This window comes from Acomys minous, assembly GCF_964271855.1.
Source record: "Acomys minous genome assembly, chromosome: 8".
NCBI classification, from domain to species: Eukaryota; Metazoa; Chordata; class Mammalia; order Rodentia; family Muridae; genus Acomys; species Acomys minous.
The window spans coordinates 38,398,229-38,411,322 of NC_140489.1; the positions used below are offsets into that span (position 1 = coordinate 38,398,229).

The 13,094-nt window shown below is 49.1% G+C and overlaps 1 protein-coding gene and 1 long non-coding RNA gene across 2 annotated transcripts in view; one reads left to right on the top strand and one right to left on the bottom strand.

Annotated features, from left to right (window-relative positions):
- The window catches only part of PLEKHH1 (pleckstrin homology, MyTH4 and FERM domain containing H1), a 53,604-nt gene extending 44,251 nt beyond the window's left edge, over positions 1-9,353 (bottom strand). The window contains exon 1 of the mRNA XM_084792837.1: positions 9,116-9,353. The gene's annotated coding sequence lies outside the window, so the exon portion shown is untranslated. The remainder of the gene's footprint in view (positions 1-9,115) is intronic.
- Positions 9,354-9,393: 40 nt separating this feature from the next.
- On the top strand, positions 9,394-12,874 carry LOC311603744. Its single transcript, XR_014781231.1, has 3 exons — positions 9,394-9,532; positions 11,173-11,262; positions 12,756-12,874. It is a non-coding gene; the product is annotated as an uncharacterized lncRNA (long non-coding RNA).
- Positions 12,875-13,094: the final 220 nt, after the last annotated feature.

Sequence of the window (13,094 nt, forward strand, 5' to 3'; positions counted from 1 at the left end):
CACACCCTTAAAGAAAACTGACTCTTGCTCCAGAAGCTATCAACGGTCCACAGCTCCTCAGTTAGGGCTGGAGGTTCACGAACTCCTTCACTGTTTGTCATTTACTGAGAGGCTTCCATGGTGACAACTATATTGCACAGGTTACATTTACACTCCTATCAGCAGTGACTAATGGTCCCTCTTTGCTCCCATCCTCACCAGCATTTGCTGTCCCCTGCTTTCTTGATGGTAGCTAGGTAAGAAGTAAGGCATATGTTTTTCATTTAATTACCTACTCAACTGCCATACTGTCAGATAAAATTCTAGGCTCTGCAGTCAAGTAGACGTCTTTGCCTTTTAGTTTTCCATCGTAACATATGCACAAATGTGAACAAACAGAACAGGGAAAGAGGCGAGTGTAGGGGGTACAGGCCTAGGTGTTTTAAGAAAACCTTGAAGTGAAAAACAGATTCATCTAAGGTCACACAGCTAATTGGAGGCAGAGCCGATCAGTCCTGATCCTGTATCTCTGTGGATGTTAAATGGGCTGAGAGTGGTCAGGAAATAAGCTTTAGGTTTCCTTGACACTTTTCTGTTTAGCTGGGACCTTGCCAATTGTCATCAGACTGGGAACAAACTCTCGTTTGCTCATCCCCTTCAGGTTGTAAGATGCAAGCCAGAAGACTTGTGGATGTTTTGTTCCAGCCTTTGGTGAAAGCCACCTTTCACGACCCAGCCAGAGGATTGTTTCCAGATGTCCCCTACCTGTAGTTTAGAAGAGAAAAACTGGGTCAAGGATGAGAAAGCAGCAGGCAGGTGCACGCCTGAGCTTGAGACAGAAGAGGAAAGGAAAGGAAAGCTGGAAGCTGCCACAGCGTCAGGACTGAATCTCCCAAGCCACTGTTGGCACTCTGAGCAGTGAGCATAAATGAGGCCTGGGCCAGACAGCAATAACTGCTCACCTGAATACTAAATCACTTCAAGAAATGACTGTTTCTGTGGCGCATGCCTTTAATCCCAGCACTCGGAAGGCAGAGGCAGGCAGATCTCTGTGAGTTTGAGGCCAGCCTGGTCTACAGAGTGAGTTCCAGGACAGCCAAGGCTACACAGAGAAGTCCTGTCTGGGAAAAAAAAAAGCAAGCAAGCAAACAAACAAACAAACAAAAAACCTGAGAATTTGGGGCTGGAGAGATGGCTCAGCAGTTGTGAACACTGGCTGCTCTTCCAGAGGACCTGGATTTAATTCCCAGCACCCACATGGTGACTCCTAACAATGTGTAACTCCAGTTCCAGAGGATCCGACTTCTTCTTCTGGCCTCTGCTGACACAGAGCTTAGAGACAGAGGCACAGGGTGAGCAGGACGGTGGCCATGAATGTGGTGCCGACACACATGAAGGTAACATACCCACATATATAAAATAAAAAGTTAAGAAAAATAGTGACATTTGTGACCTGAACAAAGATGACAGCAACAGACAGGCTAACACAGAAAGGAAAAGATCATGAGGCCTCAGCCCTAGACATGCTGAGAGCTGGAGAACGTTTTCCCCAGTGAAGAACACACTAATTGGCTATCCAATACCAAACGCTCAGCCCCGAAAACATATACATACAAGTACTATACGGACCGAGATGATTGTATTTCTATGTAGAGAGAAATACACATTTCACTGGGCCGTGGTAGCACACATCTTTAATGGCAGCACTCAGGAGATAGAAGCAGGCAGATTTCTGAGTCTGAGGCCAGCCTGGTCTACAGAGCAAGTTCTAGGACAGCCGGGGCTACACAGAGAAACCTTGTCCTGAAAAGCAAAAAAGTACCAAGTGTGTGTTTGTGGGTGTTGCTGGGACTCAAACACATGCTAGGTAAGTGCCCTCGAAGCCTCTTAGCTACACCTTAGCCCCAGCTAGCTGGGTAGTAGGTCTATGGAAGTTTGTTATACTGGTCTATGTATTTGAATGCTTGGAAATTTCTATAATAAAATGTGCTGTGCTTTGATCCTTTTCTCTCATTGTTCAGGAGCCTGTAGCCTCTGAAAATCCAGTCACTTTCTTTGCTGTTGCCAGACAGTAACACTACCTGGGAGCAATAGTGGGCCTCCTTCAGGGTTAATCATCACTACTGTTTCTCCCCTCACACTTGGCTTTGATTAGTAGATTTCTCCCAGTTTGTTGTTTTGTTTTTGAGACAGGGTCTCACTGTGTAGCCCTGGCTGTCCTGGAACTTGCTATGTAGAACAGGCTGGCCTCGAACTCAGAGATCTGACTGCCTCTGCCTCCTGCGGCGTGCTGTGATTAAGGTGTGCGCCACTGTGGTAGGCTCTCCTGTTAGGCTTTACAAATAGCTACCACTGAGCAGGCACAGTCTCTTCTCCTTAGGTCCACCTAGAAACCGCAGGAAGGCACTACTGTCCCTGCACAGAAGGTCACTGAGGAACAGAGCCTGAGTAACTTCTACACTCAGTTCCATAGCTAGTCAGCAGCTGGGACTGGGGCTCTGGTTCCAAATCCCATTCACCATCCAAAAAGGGGGAGGGGGGCACCTGGTGGTACAGGTCGATAGCAGCACACCTGTTTACCTAGCACACTTGAGGCAGTGGGTTTGAGTGGGGCAATGGCAGGGTGGGGGTGGCGGGCATTCTACTCCTGATTCCACAAAGTGTAAGAGAAATGGTTGCATTTTCAAGTATCTTTCAGATGCCTTAACATGAAAGTGAACCCAGATTTTCCAAGGCATCTAGGGCTCAGATATTCTGCACCACAAACCTCCCAAGCATGCAGATATTTGCCATGAAACAATTAAGCCACTGACAGGTCTAGTGTCTGATTCTTTTGGCTCGGGGGATCCTGTGAACACTGGACACATGACCTAAGCCCAGAGTGTCATCCTAGACAATAGGAACATTGTGCCCTCCCAGCCAGGCCCACTTCAAAAGACTGGGACCGACTGGAACAAGCAGGAAGACAAAAGACAAAAACAAAACATGACCTTATCTGAGCTAAGATCACTGCCGTAAAGACAAACAGCCTCAGAGGGCTGGGAGAAGGCTGCGAGGCTTCATGTTTGAGTCTCCTTGTCCTTCCGGGAAGTTGTGGGCTTCATCCTATAAACAGGAAAAGGGGCAGACCTAAAACTAGGACTTGGGGGATCCTCGTTCTCCAGTCCACGGCTAAGAACTAAAGCACCAGGCTGGAGAGATGACTGCTCTTCCAGAGGTCCTGAGTTCAATTCCCAGCAACCACAGGGTGGCTCACAACCATCTATAATGTGATCTGGCGCCCCCTTCCGGCCTGCAGGTGTATATGCAGGCAGAGCACCATATACTTAATACATGCGTATGTAAATCTAAAGGAGGAAGAGGAGGAGGAGGAGGAGGAGGAGGAGGAGGAGAACAACAAGAACAAATTGCTACTGATACTGAGACTGCTACTGCTACTACTATTATTAAAGCACCTAAGAAAAGCCCTGGGGCTCAGGGGACAGGACATCAGAAATTTGTTGACTTGACTTTGATTTAAATAGTTAAGTCCTTCTTTTGATTGTCCAAGCTGCTGCAGAGATTCTGTGAGGACCAGAAAATGCCAGATTATCAGTCTCCTAGAATTTGGAGAAGTGAGAAGTCTCTAGTCTCTGGCCAGCCCTGATGTGAGATTACACTCAGACTCCAGGGAGTGCTTTGCAGGAGCATTTTCATGACTTCGTAGTTCTGGGCTACCAAGTGATCTGGTTAATCTCCTCCCCGCCTCGGGAATGCTGACAAGTCCTAAGGAGGCTGGGGCTCGTGCTGGGCTTGCCTTGGCATGTGAGGGGATTTAAAGGGTTGGAATCAGATCTGGAGTAAGGTTATCTACTGCCAAGTCAAAGGCCTGGCGGCTCATCAGGCTAAAAGCAGGTGGTAGGACCTACAGCTATAAAACAAAGGATGTTAAGGAAGATGCTAATAAACTTGAGCTTTGCCTTCCAAGTGCCCTTGCACTTGTACCACCCAAAAAGATGTTCAAGAACAAACAAAAGGGAATACCTGGCATTTAAGAAATGTCCTGTGTGTGTGCCTATGCATGTGAAGGCCAGAGATCAGCATCAAGCGTCTTCCTCAATTGCTCTCCATCTTATTTATTTATGAGCTGGTTTCTGCTTTTTGAGACCAGGTTTTTCTTCAAACATGGAGCTCACTGGCCAGAGGTTCCAGTGGGATTCTCTCGTCTCTGCCTCCTCAGAGCTGGGATTTCAGGTGTGCCAGCACACCCTGCCTTTTTCTATGAATGCTGGAGATCGAATCCAGGGCCTCATGCTTACACGGCAGGTGTTTACCCAACCCAGATCCCAGCTCTCAACTTTCCAAAGCATCACAGCATGTGCCTGCTAATGATCCCTGAGACGGAGAGCAAGTGCGGCTATTCACAGTGAACACAAGAGGTTAACTTGAACCTGTGATCAGTTTAGCAACAACAGGAGGAGAGCAGAACTGAGCCAAGAATGGCGTTCTCCCAACATCTACAACAGTCCTCTTCCCATGAGGATGCTTCTTCAGTAGTGATGGCAGCCATCAGTGGTACCCAGCTCACCTAGCATAGACACATCATATAGCCAATGAGATTAATGAGACAGGCTGAGGATGTAACTTAATAAGCTGAAAACAAAACCTAGCTCAATCGGATTTTGGTTTTGGTTTGTTTGTTTGTTTTTCTCCTCCTCCACATTTCTGTTAGGAGGACTCTAACACACACAAGAAATGAGAGCTAGCACAATAAACTCCCATGCCCCCAACTCAGCCACAATGTCATCACCCCTCGGTCATTCTTCTGAAACCTGCTCTCTTGCTCTCACTAGGGCCCAGAAGGCTGCCTGCCTGACAGATAGGCCAGGTGAGCACCAGGGCCCTACCTGCTGTTCTGAAGCTCTACATTCCCAGCACGCTGGATTTAGTGCCATAGAAGCCTACAGGGGCACGCTAGAGGCAAGGGCTGCAGGGAGGAAAGGCTGTGGGGAAAAGACACAAGACCAGTTTGGTGACTTTGGACTCAGCCTGTATTAGAGAAAACACACAGCTGCTCTGGGATCTCTGGGGCAAACTTGGGGATTTATCCAGAAATACCCAAAACGCTGAGATTTAACTTAACTTGGCCAACTTTTGGTGACTCGTATGTGCAAAGTTCAAGCAGTAAGGCTGTTAAAAGATCTTCTATTGCCGGGCATGGTGGCACACGCCTTTAATCCCAGCACTTGTGACACAGAGGCAGGAGGATCTCTGTGAGTTTGAGGCCAGCCTAGTGTACACTGTTATTCCAGGACAGCCAAGGCTACACACAGAGAAACCCTGTCTCGAACCTCCCGCCCTGCCCCCCCCCCACACACACAAAAATGATCTTCTATCTTTCAAGCCTTCAAGTCTGGTCACTGCACACCCAGGACAGCACAATGCTTCCAATAACGTTACCAGAAGGTAAGAGGGGCCAGGCACAGTGGCGCACCTCTGTAATGCCAGCACTCTAGAAGCTGAGGCAGAGGCATCACTAGTGAAGATTCCTAAAAAGGGGCTGGAGAGATGGCTCAGAGGTTAAGAGCACTGGCTGTTCTTCCAGAGGTCCTTAGTTCAATTCCCAGCAACCACATGGTGGCTCATAATCATCTATAATGAGATCTGGTGCCCTCTTCTGGCTTTGCAGCTGTACATGCAGGCAGAACACTGCGTACATAATAAATAAACCTTTGAAAGAAAGAAATTCCTAAAAAGAAAAGGAGGGGAGAGGAGGAGGGAGGAGGAGGAGGAGGAAGAGAGCATCACTTCCCGAATGTGAGGATGTGTGGACCCCATGTGAGTCCTGTTTCTAAGGATGGGTATCACTTAAGCTGTGTGCTGCTGCTCTTGAAGACCAAAATGGTAAAGGAGAACTCCGTGCCTCCTGACGCATCTGGGAAGAGAAGGTGAGCATCGCCCCGCCCTTCAGAAGGCATCAGAGGAGATAAAGGAGAGCCGCCCAAGCATGCCCTGGCTTGCCCTTGCGAACCTAAGTATCAGAAGGAGAGGCAGAGCGCAGCACTGAAGATCAATCCCAAGCTGAGGCCAAACAACCTGGGTCTGAACACCAGCTGGGACGCTAAAGAATCCATTTGCTTAACTCCTCTCGTCCTCAGCTCCACCCTGAGATGACGGCAATACTTTAAATTGAGAGCAGCAATATCATTTAAGACTTATGAAGCTGTCAACGTTTAACTCTATTTTTGATCGTCAAACCAGCAATTCCAAGGGGGACACGGTAGTTCAGAACTGCAACCCCAGCACTCCGGAGGCTGAGGCAGAGAAACAGCCTCAAAACCCAGGACGGCCTGTGCTATGGAGACTTCGTCTCAAACAAACAAAGGCAGTTTCATCTGGGTGGGGTGTCCTGTAATCTCAGTACCTGAGAGCTGGAGGCAGGAGGGGACTAGTTTTAGGATAACACAGACTACGCAGGGAGAGCACGGTGGGGAGCAGCAATCCCAGGGCTGTGTGTACTGAGGGCCAGGGTTCCACACCTGTACAATGAAAAGGGAGGGAGGGAGGGCTGGGAGAGACGTTGCACAGAACTTCCTTGAAATTTTAAGAGCGTCAAGTCTGACCCTGTTAGCACTCAGAAAGTGTCAACTAATGTTACTACCAACAAACAAAAAGGCAAAGCAACAGTTCCCTGGACATATGAAGATATATACATATACATATATGTGTGTGTGTGTGTGAATTCATCATGTATGTGATAGATATATCATATATCACATATACGTATATGTGTGTGTGTGTGTGTGTGTGTAACATATATGTATGCATATCTATAGCTCAGCCAGGGCTGTTATTCAGAGAAACTCTGTCTCAAAAAGAGAGAAAAAAGAATACTTGTGTGTGTGTATAGTGTGTGTGTGTGTGTGTGTATAAGCACATGTGTGTGATGGAGTCCACAAAAGCCAAGAGGGGGGTGTCAGACGGAATGGAGTTGGAATAACCATGGATGTAGATGCTGGGAACCAAACTTAGATCCGCTGCAGGAGGGCAGGCCTTCTTAACTGCTGAGCCATCCGTACAGCTCGATGCACTATGTTTACTGTACTTAACCACGCAGAGTGCTTCCTCTCAGCGTACATCCTTACTGTGCACACACACTCCCCCCACAGGCTTTTTAAGAACTTTAATGTGTTCTATTGTGAGGCTATTCCATGATCTTATTTAAGAATCCCTTGTTGATGGACATTTGAGTTGTTTCCAACTTGTGCTAAAATAAACAATACTACAGTGAATATTCAATGAATATGCCTCCTCTTATACGTATCAGGATACGGGACAGTCGTAGAATTGGGATCACAGGATTAAGTAATGTACCGTGCTCTCCCCTGAGGAGCTCCTAATTCATACCTCAGCCAACAGTTAAGTGCCTGTTCTCCAACTCAGACTAGGTTTTGGGTTTCTCTTGGGGTCTTATTATGCAGCCTCGGCTGGCCTGGAACATGCTACAAGGCAGACTTACTCTGAGTCAGCCTTCCCGGCCCGGCGGGCTGGTCTCTTGAGTGAACTGCTGGGAGTCCCGCCTCGAGCCCCTTCCTTACCCTCCTAACTATTGTTAAGGGTGGGCCAGCATGCTAGGCTACAATGTCAGTCTGGAACCAGATGTTGGTAGAGGGTAAGACAGGGTTAGACAGCTTATTGGTCCATTCAGAGACCTCAGTACCAGTGAGGGAGGGAATCCCTGTTCCTAAACATCACCATTCATAAACCATTCTTCAGTCTCTAAGGAGCGCAGAGTTCAGTACTTATGCACAGCCTTGTAGAGATAAGGAGAATAATTAAGAGGATGAGTTGGGTGTGTTGACGTGTCTGTCTATAATGCGAGCACTAGAAAAAGGGCTGAGGCAGGAGGGCTGTTGTGAGACTCCGAAAAGAAAGAAGAGGGAAGGAGAAAGAGACAGAGATAAAGAAACAGAAAGGGGAGAGAGGAGAAAAAGCACACCATTAAGAGTGGATTGAGAGGAGCACTCTTCTCTGCTAGGGCTGGTGCCGTTTTCAGCCCGAAGAGCAGCACATTATTTTAGGCCAATGGTTAATTTCTCTGAGTTTGAACAGTGCCCTAGGGTGAACACTGTCCCATCCCAGCTCCACGTCAGGTCCCTTAGGCAGCCAGGGGAGGACAATGGACAGTTATCACCTTTGGAATCTAGAAGGCTTAGGTTTGAGTCCTGTCTCTACGTGACCTTTACAGTCTTTCACTCTAACCTTGGGCAAGACACAACTTTTCTGAGTCCTTGTTTCCTCCTTTACAGAGAAAGGTGAGTAGACTGATGAACCAAGTGGCGCCTAACGCATCACACAGTGTCTGACACAGGAGACCGTCCAGAAAGTCTGGGGCTGAGAAATTGATAGCTATTCCATGGGGACCGGGGGGGGGGGGGCGGGGGGGGGCGAGCTATTTCAAATACGCTCTTTCGAGCATTCTCCTGGAACCCAGAAAACTGTCCGTGTCAGTAAGTTTTGAGGTGGATTCACAGTAGAAGCTGATTAAGGTACTGACAGGGAGGAAGTATGCTGAAGGAGCAACAGGGAAAACATTCTATTTCCACAAGAGGGTCTCCGCTGCCACCACCACCCCTTCGTGGGAGACCTATTCATAAGACTTCTAGGACACAAAGCCCCCCCCCTCCACGCCCCCGATGTCACACAGCGCCCAACCTGTGTTCTTTTCTGCTTGGCCGACGTGTCACTAAGAGTCCAGCCTGACTCCCAGGAGAGACATGGAGAAATCACAGAAGGAACAACCTAGGGCGACGACGTGCTGAGGGGAGCGGAAGGGTTGAGAGCAGCGAGCACAGAGCACAGAGGTGGAAGGAAGCCTGCACTTCCATCCCGAGAGCCCTTCCCAGCAACAACTGGATCAAGCCGGTCCCAAACCGCAGCACCCACCGCGGGAAGGCTAGTCACCGCCTCGCAGTGCCAGCGTCCAGGAGCTCCGGGTTGCCGGTGCCTGTCCCGCGGCTCCCAGGTAGGGAGGCACCTGCTCCGAAGCCACCCTCCGTGCCGGGAGGAGGCAACCCCGTCCAGCCCCACCGAACGCCTTCTCCCGGCGGCACACCCCCAACCCTCCGGGCCCGCCCCGGCCCACGGGGCCGCTCACCTGAGTGAGCTGCCGGGAGTCCCCGCCTCGACCCCGGCCGCCACGCACGCCTCTGCCCCGCACTGGCTCTCGCCCAGTCCCGAGAGGCCGCCGGATCTCCGCTGGCCCGCAGCAGGGGTCGCGGTGGGCGTGGCGAGCCGAGGTCGGAGCCTGCAAGGTCTCCGGAGCTCCGCACAAAGCCCGCCCGGCGCCGGTGTAGCGCCGCGCCCGCTGTGTCCGCACCGCGCTCGGCGGGCAGCTCGCGGCCAGGCACAGGAAATGACCTCAGCAGCCGCAGCCTCCCACCGCGGGGCGCGGCCGGGGCCGCCGACTGGGCAGTCCGCTGCGACCCTCCCAGGACAGAGTAGGACCCCGGCGGGATGCCCAAGAGATGGCACCTTCCCCCTGAGGGAGGTTCCAGCGAGTGTCTAGCCACCTGTAAGAAAGTACCACCTGGTGATTGGGAGCTGTAGCTGATTTGTAGTTTGGAGAAGAAAGAAGGGAGCGTGTCACAGCTCCTCAGGAGAACTTGTTTGCTTGTGTATATCCTACTTTTTTTTGTTTGTTTGTTTGTTTGGGTTTTTTGTTTTTTGTTTCTTCCGAGACAGGGTTTCTCCGTGTAGCCTTGACTGTCCTGGACTCTCTTTGTAGACCAGGCTGGCCCCAAATTCACTGTCTTACTTATTTTAAAGGCCAACGCCAGGGAGTCAGAAGGGCAAGGAGCCTTGTTTGCAATACCTAACTCTATTTTTTGTTTGTTTGTTTGTTTTTCGAGAAAGGGTTTCTCTGTATAGCCTTGGCTGTCCTGGACTCGCTTTGTAGACCAGGCTGGCCTCGAACTCACAGCGATCCGCCTGCCTCTGCCTCCCGAGTGCTGGGATTAAAGGCGTGCACCACCACGCCTGGCTACCTAACTCTTAACTACACAACAATAATTACACATCCAGAAGGGATGGTACACTTGGCTAGGGGATGCGGATGAGAAAGATGCAAATGTGAACTGTAGCCCAGAAGGAGCCGCTTTGGAATACTGCTTCTTTTTTGGCTGGGCAGAACTCAGAAGGAGGCCAGAGTTTCATCCCTAGCAACAAAACAAACAAACAAACAAACAAACAGCCGAGTGGTGGTGGCACTAGAGAGGCAGAGGCAGGTGGATCTTTGTAAGTTCGAGGCCAGCACTGGTCTACAAAGTGAGTCAAGGGCGGGCAAGGATACACAGAGAAACCCTGTCTCGAAAAACAAACAACAAAGACAGAGCACTGCCTTTCCTAGTTCTATAGACTGAACAGAAACAAAACACCAACGGAGCCTGTTTCTCCAAGCTGGTGCTGGAATATTCACTACAAGCACTGACAGAGAAAAACCCCAGCCCCGCCCTAGGTTTAAATCTGAATCTGGGGGGTGGGAGGGGGAGGAATTTCCCTTGGAGCAAACCGCCTCTGGCACAATGTTGAAAGCTCAGGCACTAAGGAAAGCAGTTAAATTGGGTGGGTGGAACTCCAAGTGCCTTTATAGGCAAGACCTCTGGGGTTTGTGGTAGGGGGCTATATCCGGTTACTTTGGATGGGCAATCATGAGCATAATGTGGATTTCAAATATAGTGCGCTAACAGTGGAAACTGAAGTCTCTCACCCATCTAGATGTCCCTTTTCTGGCAGATCACCCCTACCCAAATACAACTATTGTCATTATGTATATTATAAATCATGTATATACATATTCATATACTTAATCATGTATTCATCTGCATTTATCTATGTCCATGTATATTTACAATCATCTTTTAACACTGATTAAACAGCCTTTCTTTTTAACTCCACGCCCCCCACCCCCACCCCCCAGCCTTCGCTCCTCTCTTTTGAGACAGGATGACACTATGTAGCCCTGGCTAGTCTGTAACTCACCTTGTACACCAGCCTGGCCTTGAACTCATGGAGGCTTTCAGCCTCTGCCACCACCCCAGGCTTGCTTTTTATCCCTGACATTATCATTTGTTGGCGTTAAGTGTGATGTATTAGTGTACTTACATTTGTAATAACAAAGATTCAAACCTTAGATTGTTGGCTTGTTGTTACAAGTGACCAGACACTGAAGGATGGAGCACTGACGGAGGGAAGAGCGTCACCGTGTGCCTTGGCTTCCTGGACTCCTTAGGACATGCTTGGGAGGTGAGGATGTAATCTGGTCTGAAACAATATGGCCCCTTGGCAGTGGTAAGAGTTCTCACACTAGCAGCGATGGAACAGGGGCAGAGGCCATTTGTCCTCTCATACATGCCTACAGGTGAGACATTAAGAATGTCTGAGGTGCCTGAGTGTGGTGGCGCACGCCTTTAATCCCAGCACTCAGAGAGGCAGAGGCAGGTGGATCACTGTGAGTTCGAGACCAGCCCGGTCTACAAAGCGAGTCCAGGACAGCCAAGGCTACACAGAGAAACACTGTCTCGAGAAACCCTGTCTCGAAAAACAAAAACAAAAAATTGTTTTAAAGAACGTCTGAGGCTAACTCATCAGAATGTTTATGTATCAGCAAGCAGGCACAGAACAGTCGCCTACCCTACTTCAAGGCAGGCAGGTTGACAGGAGACCTGATCTGGTTCATTCAAAGGCAGCAGGGCCCATATATTCTTCTGGCTGATTCTGTGTTGCGAAAACAACCCACTTCACCAAGCAAAGATTATTTCTAGTATCTCTCAAGCACATTAAGGCCTTGGGTATAGATTTGGATGGCCTTTGAAGTGCTTATGTAGCCAGGCTCTGGAGTGCAGAGTCATGAGTAGAGAGCACTTCAGATGCTAACCCCACTTGTGGGGGTAGAGGAGGCTGTTTGCACGCACTAGCAGGCTGAGGCTGGCAGATGACTAAATCTGAAGAGTCAGATTAATAGTTTCTTAGTCTGAGCCCACTTTCCTGGACAGCACTTCAGGAAAGAAGGGGAACCTGGGAACCGGAGAGACTTCAGTTCAAATCCCTTCTTTGTCATTTTGGTGGTCATGGGACTTTCCAGAAGTTGCTGGATTTTCTGTGTTAACTCTTTTGTAAAGTGTTGCTAGTAATACATTCTTTAGGAAGGATTAGTTGAGGAGCTGGAGAGATGGCTCTGAGGTCAAGAGCACTTGCAATTCTTCCAGAGGACCTGAGTTCAGTTTCCATCACCCACATCCTCTGGTGGCTCACAGCTGCCTGGAAGTCCAGCTTCAGGGGGTCCATTTTCTGATCTCCTTACATACATATGGCATACACACGCACACATAAGCATACATGTTCCTGAATGAAAATCAAAAATAAATCAAATCTGAAAGAACTGAATGAGATAATATGTTTTGGGGGGGTTGTTTTTGTTTGTTTGTTTGTTTTTGTTTGTTTTGTTTTTTAAGACAGGGTTTCTCAGTGTAACTCTGGCTGTCCTGGACTACCAGGCTGGCCTCACCCTCACAGCAATCTGCCTGCCTCTGCCTCCCCAAATGCTGGGATTAAAGGTGTGCCCCCACACCCGGTGAATGAGGTAATATGGTAGCTGACATTTATCAGGTGACCTCTGTATGGTAGCTTTTGTTATCCAGCCTTTGAATAAATATTTTCTGGAAGTCGAATGTTTGGGTAGGAGGACGTAAAGATGGTCAAGGCCTACTATGTGCCCCTAAAGAGCCCTTTTGTTACAGGGCTGCAGTTCCTGTCTCTCCTAGGTGGAAAAACAGAAGAACTCTAGAATTACAACAACATGACTAGCAAGTCATGTTCTCATGAACCTGCCTGGTTTTTTTCAGAGCTGTTTCTGGCCCCCCTCACGCCAATAAAAACCCTCTCAAGTCAAGGCAGCCTTCCTTCTGCCTGCTTCTTATAGAAGAGGAATAGAGGGGGGCCAGCCGAGGAGAAAGGGGAGGGGAACCCAGACTTCTGGGAACGGGGAAGTAGGAACAGTTTAACCTCTGCCTTACAGCCATGGTTAGAGTCTGGTAGCCCTTAGGGAAGCCAAGAGGACATTTACTGCTGAGCCTTTG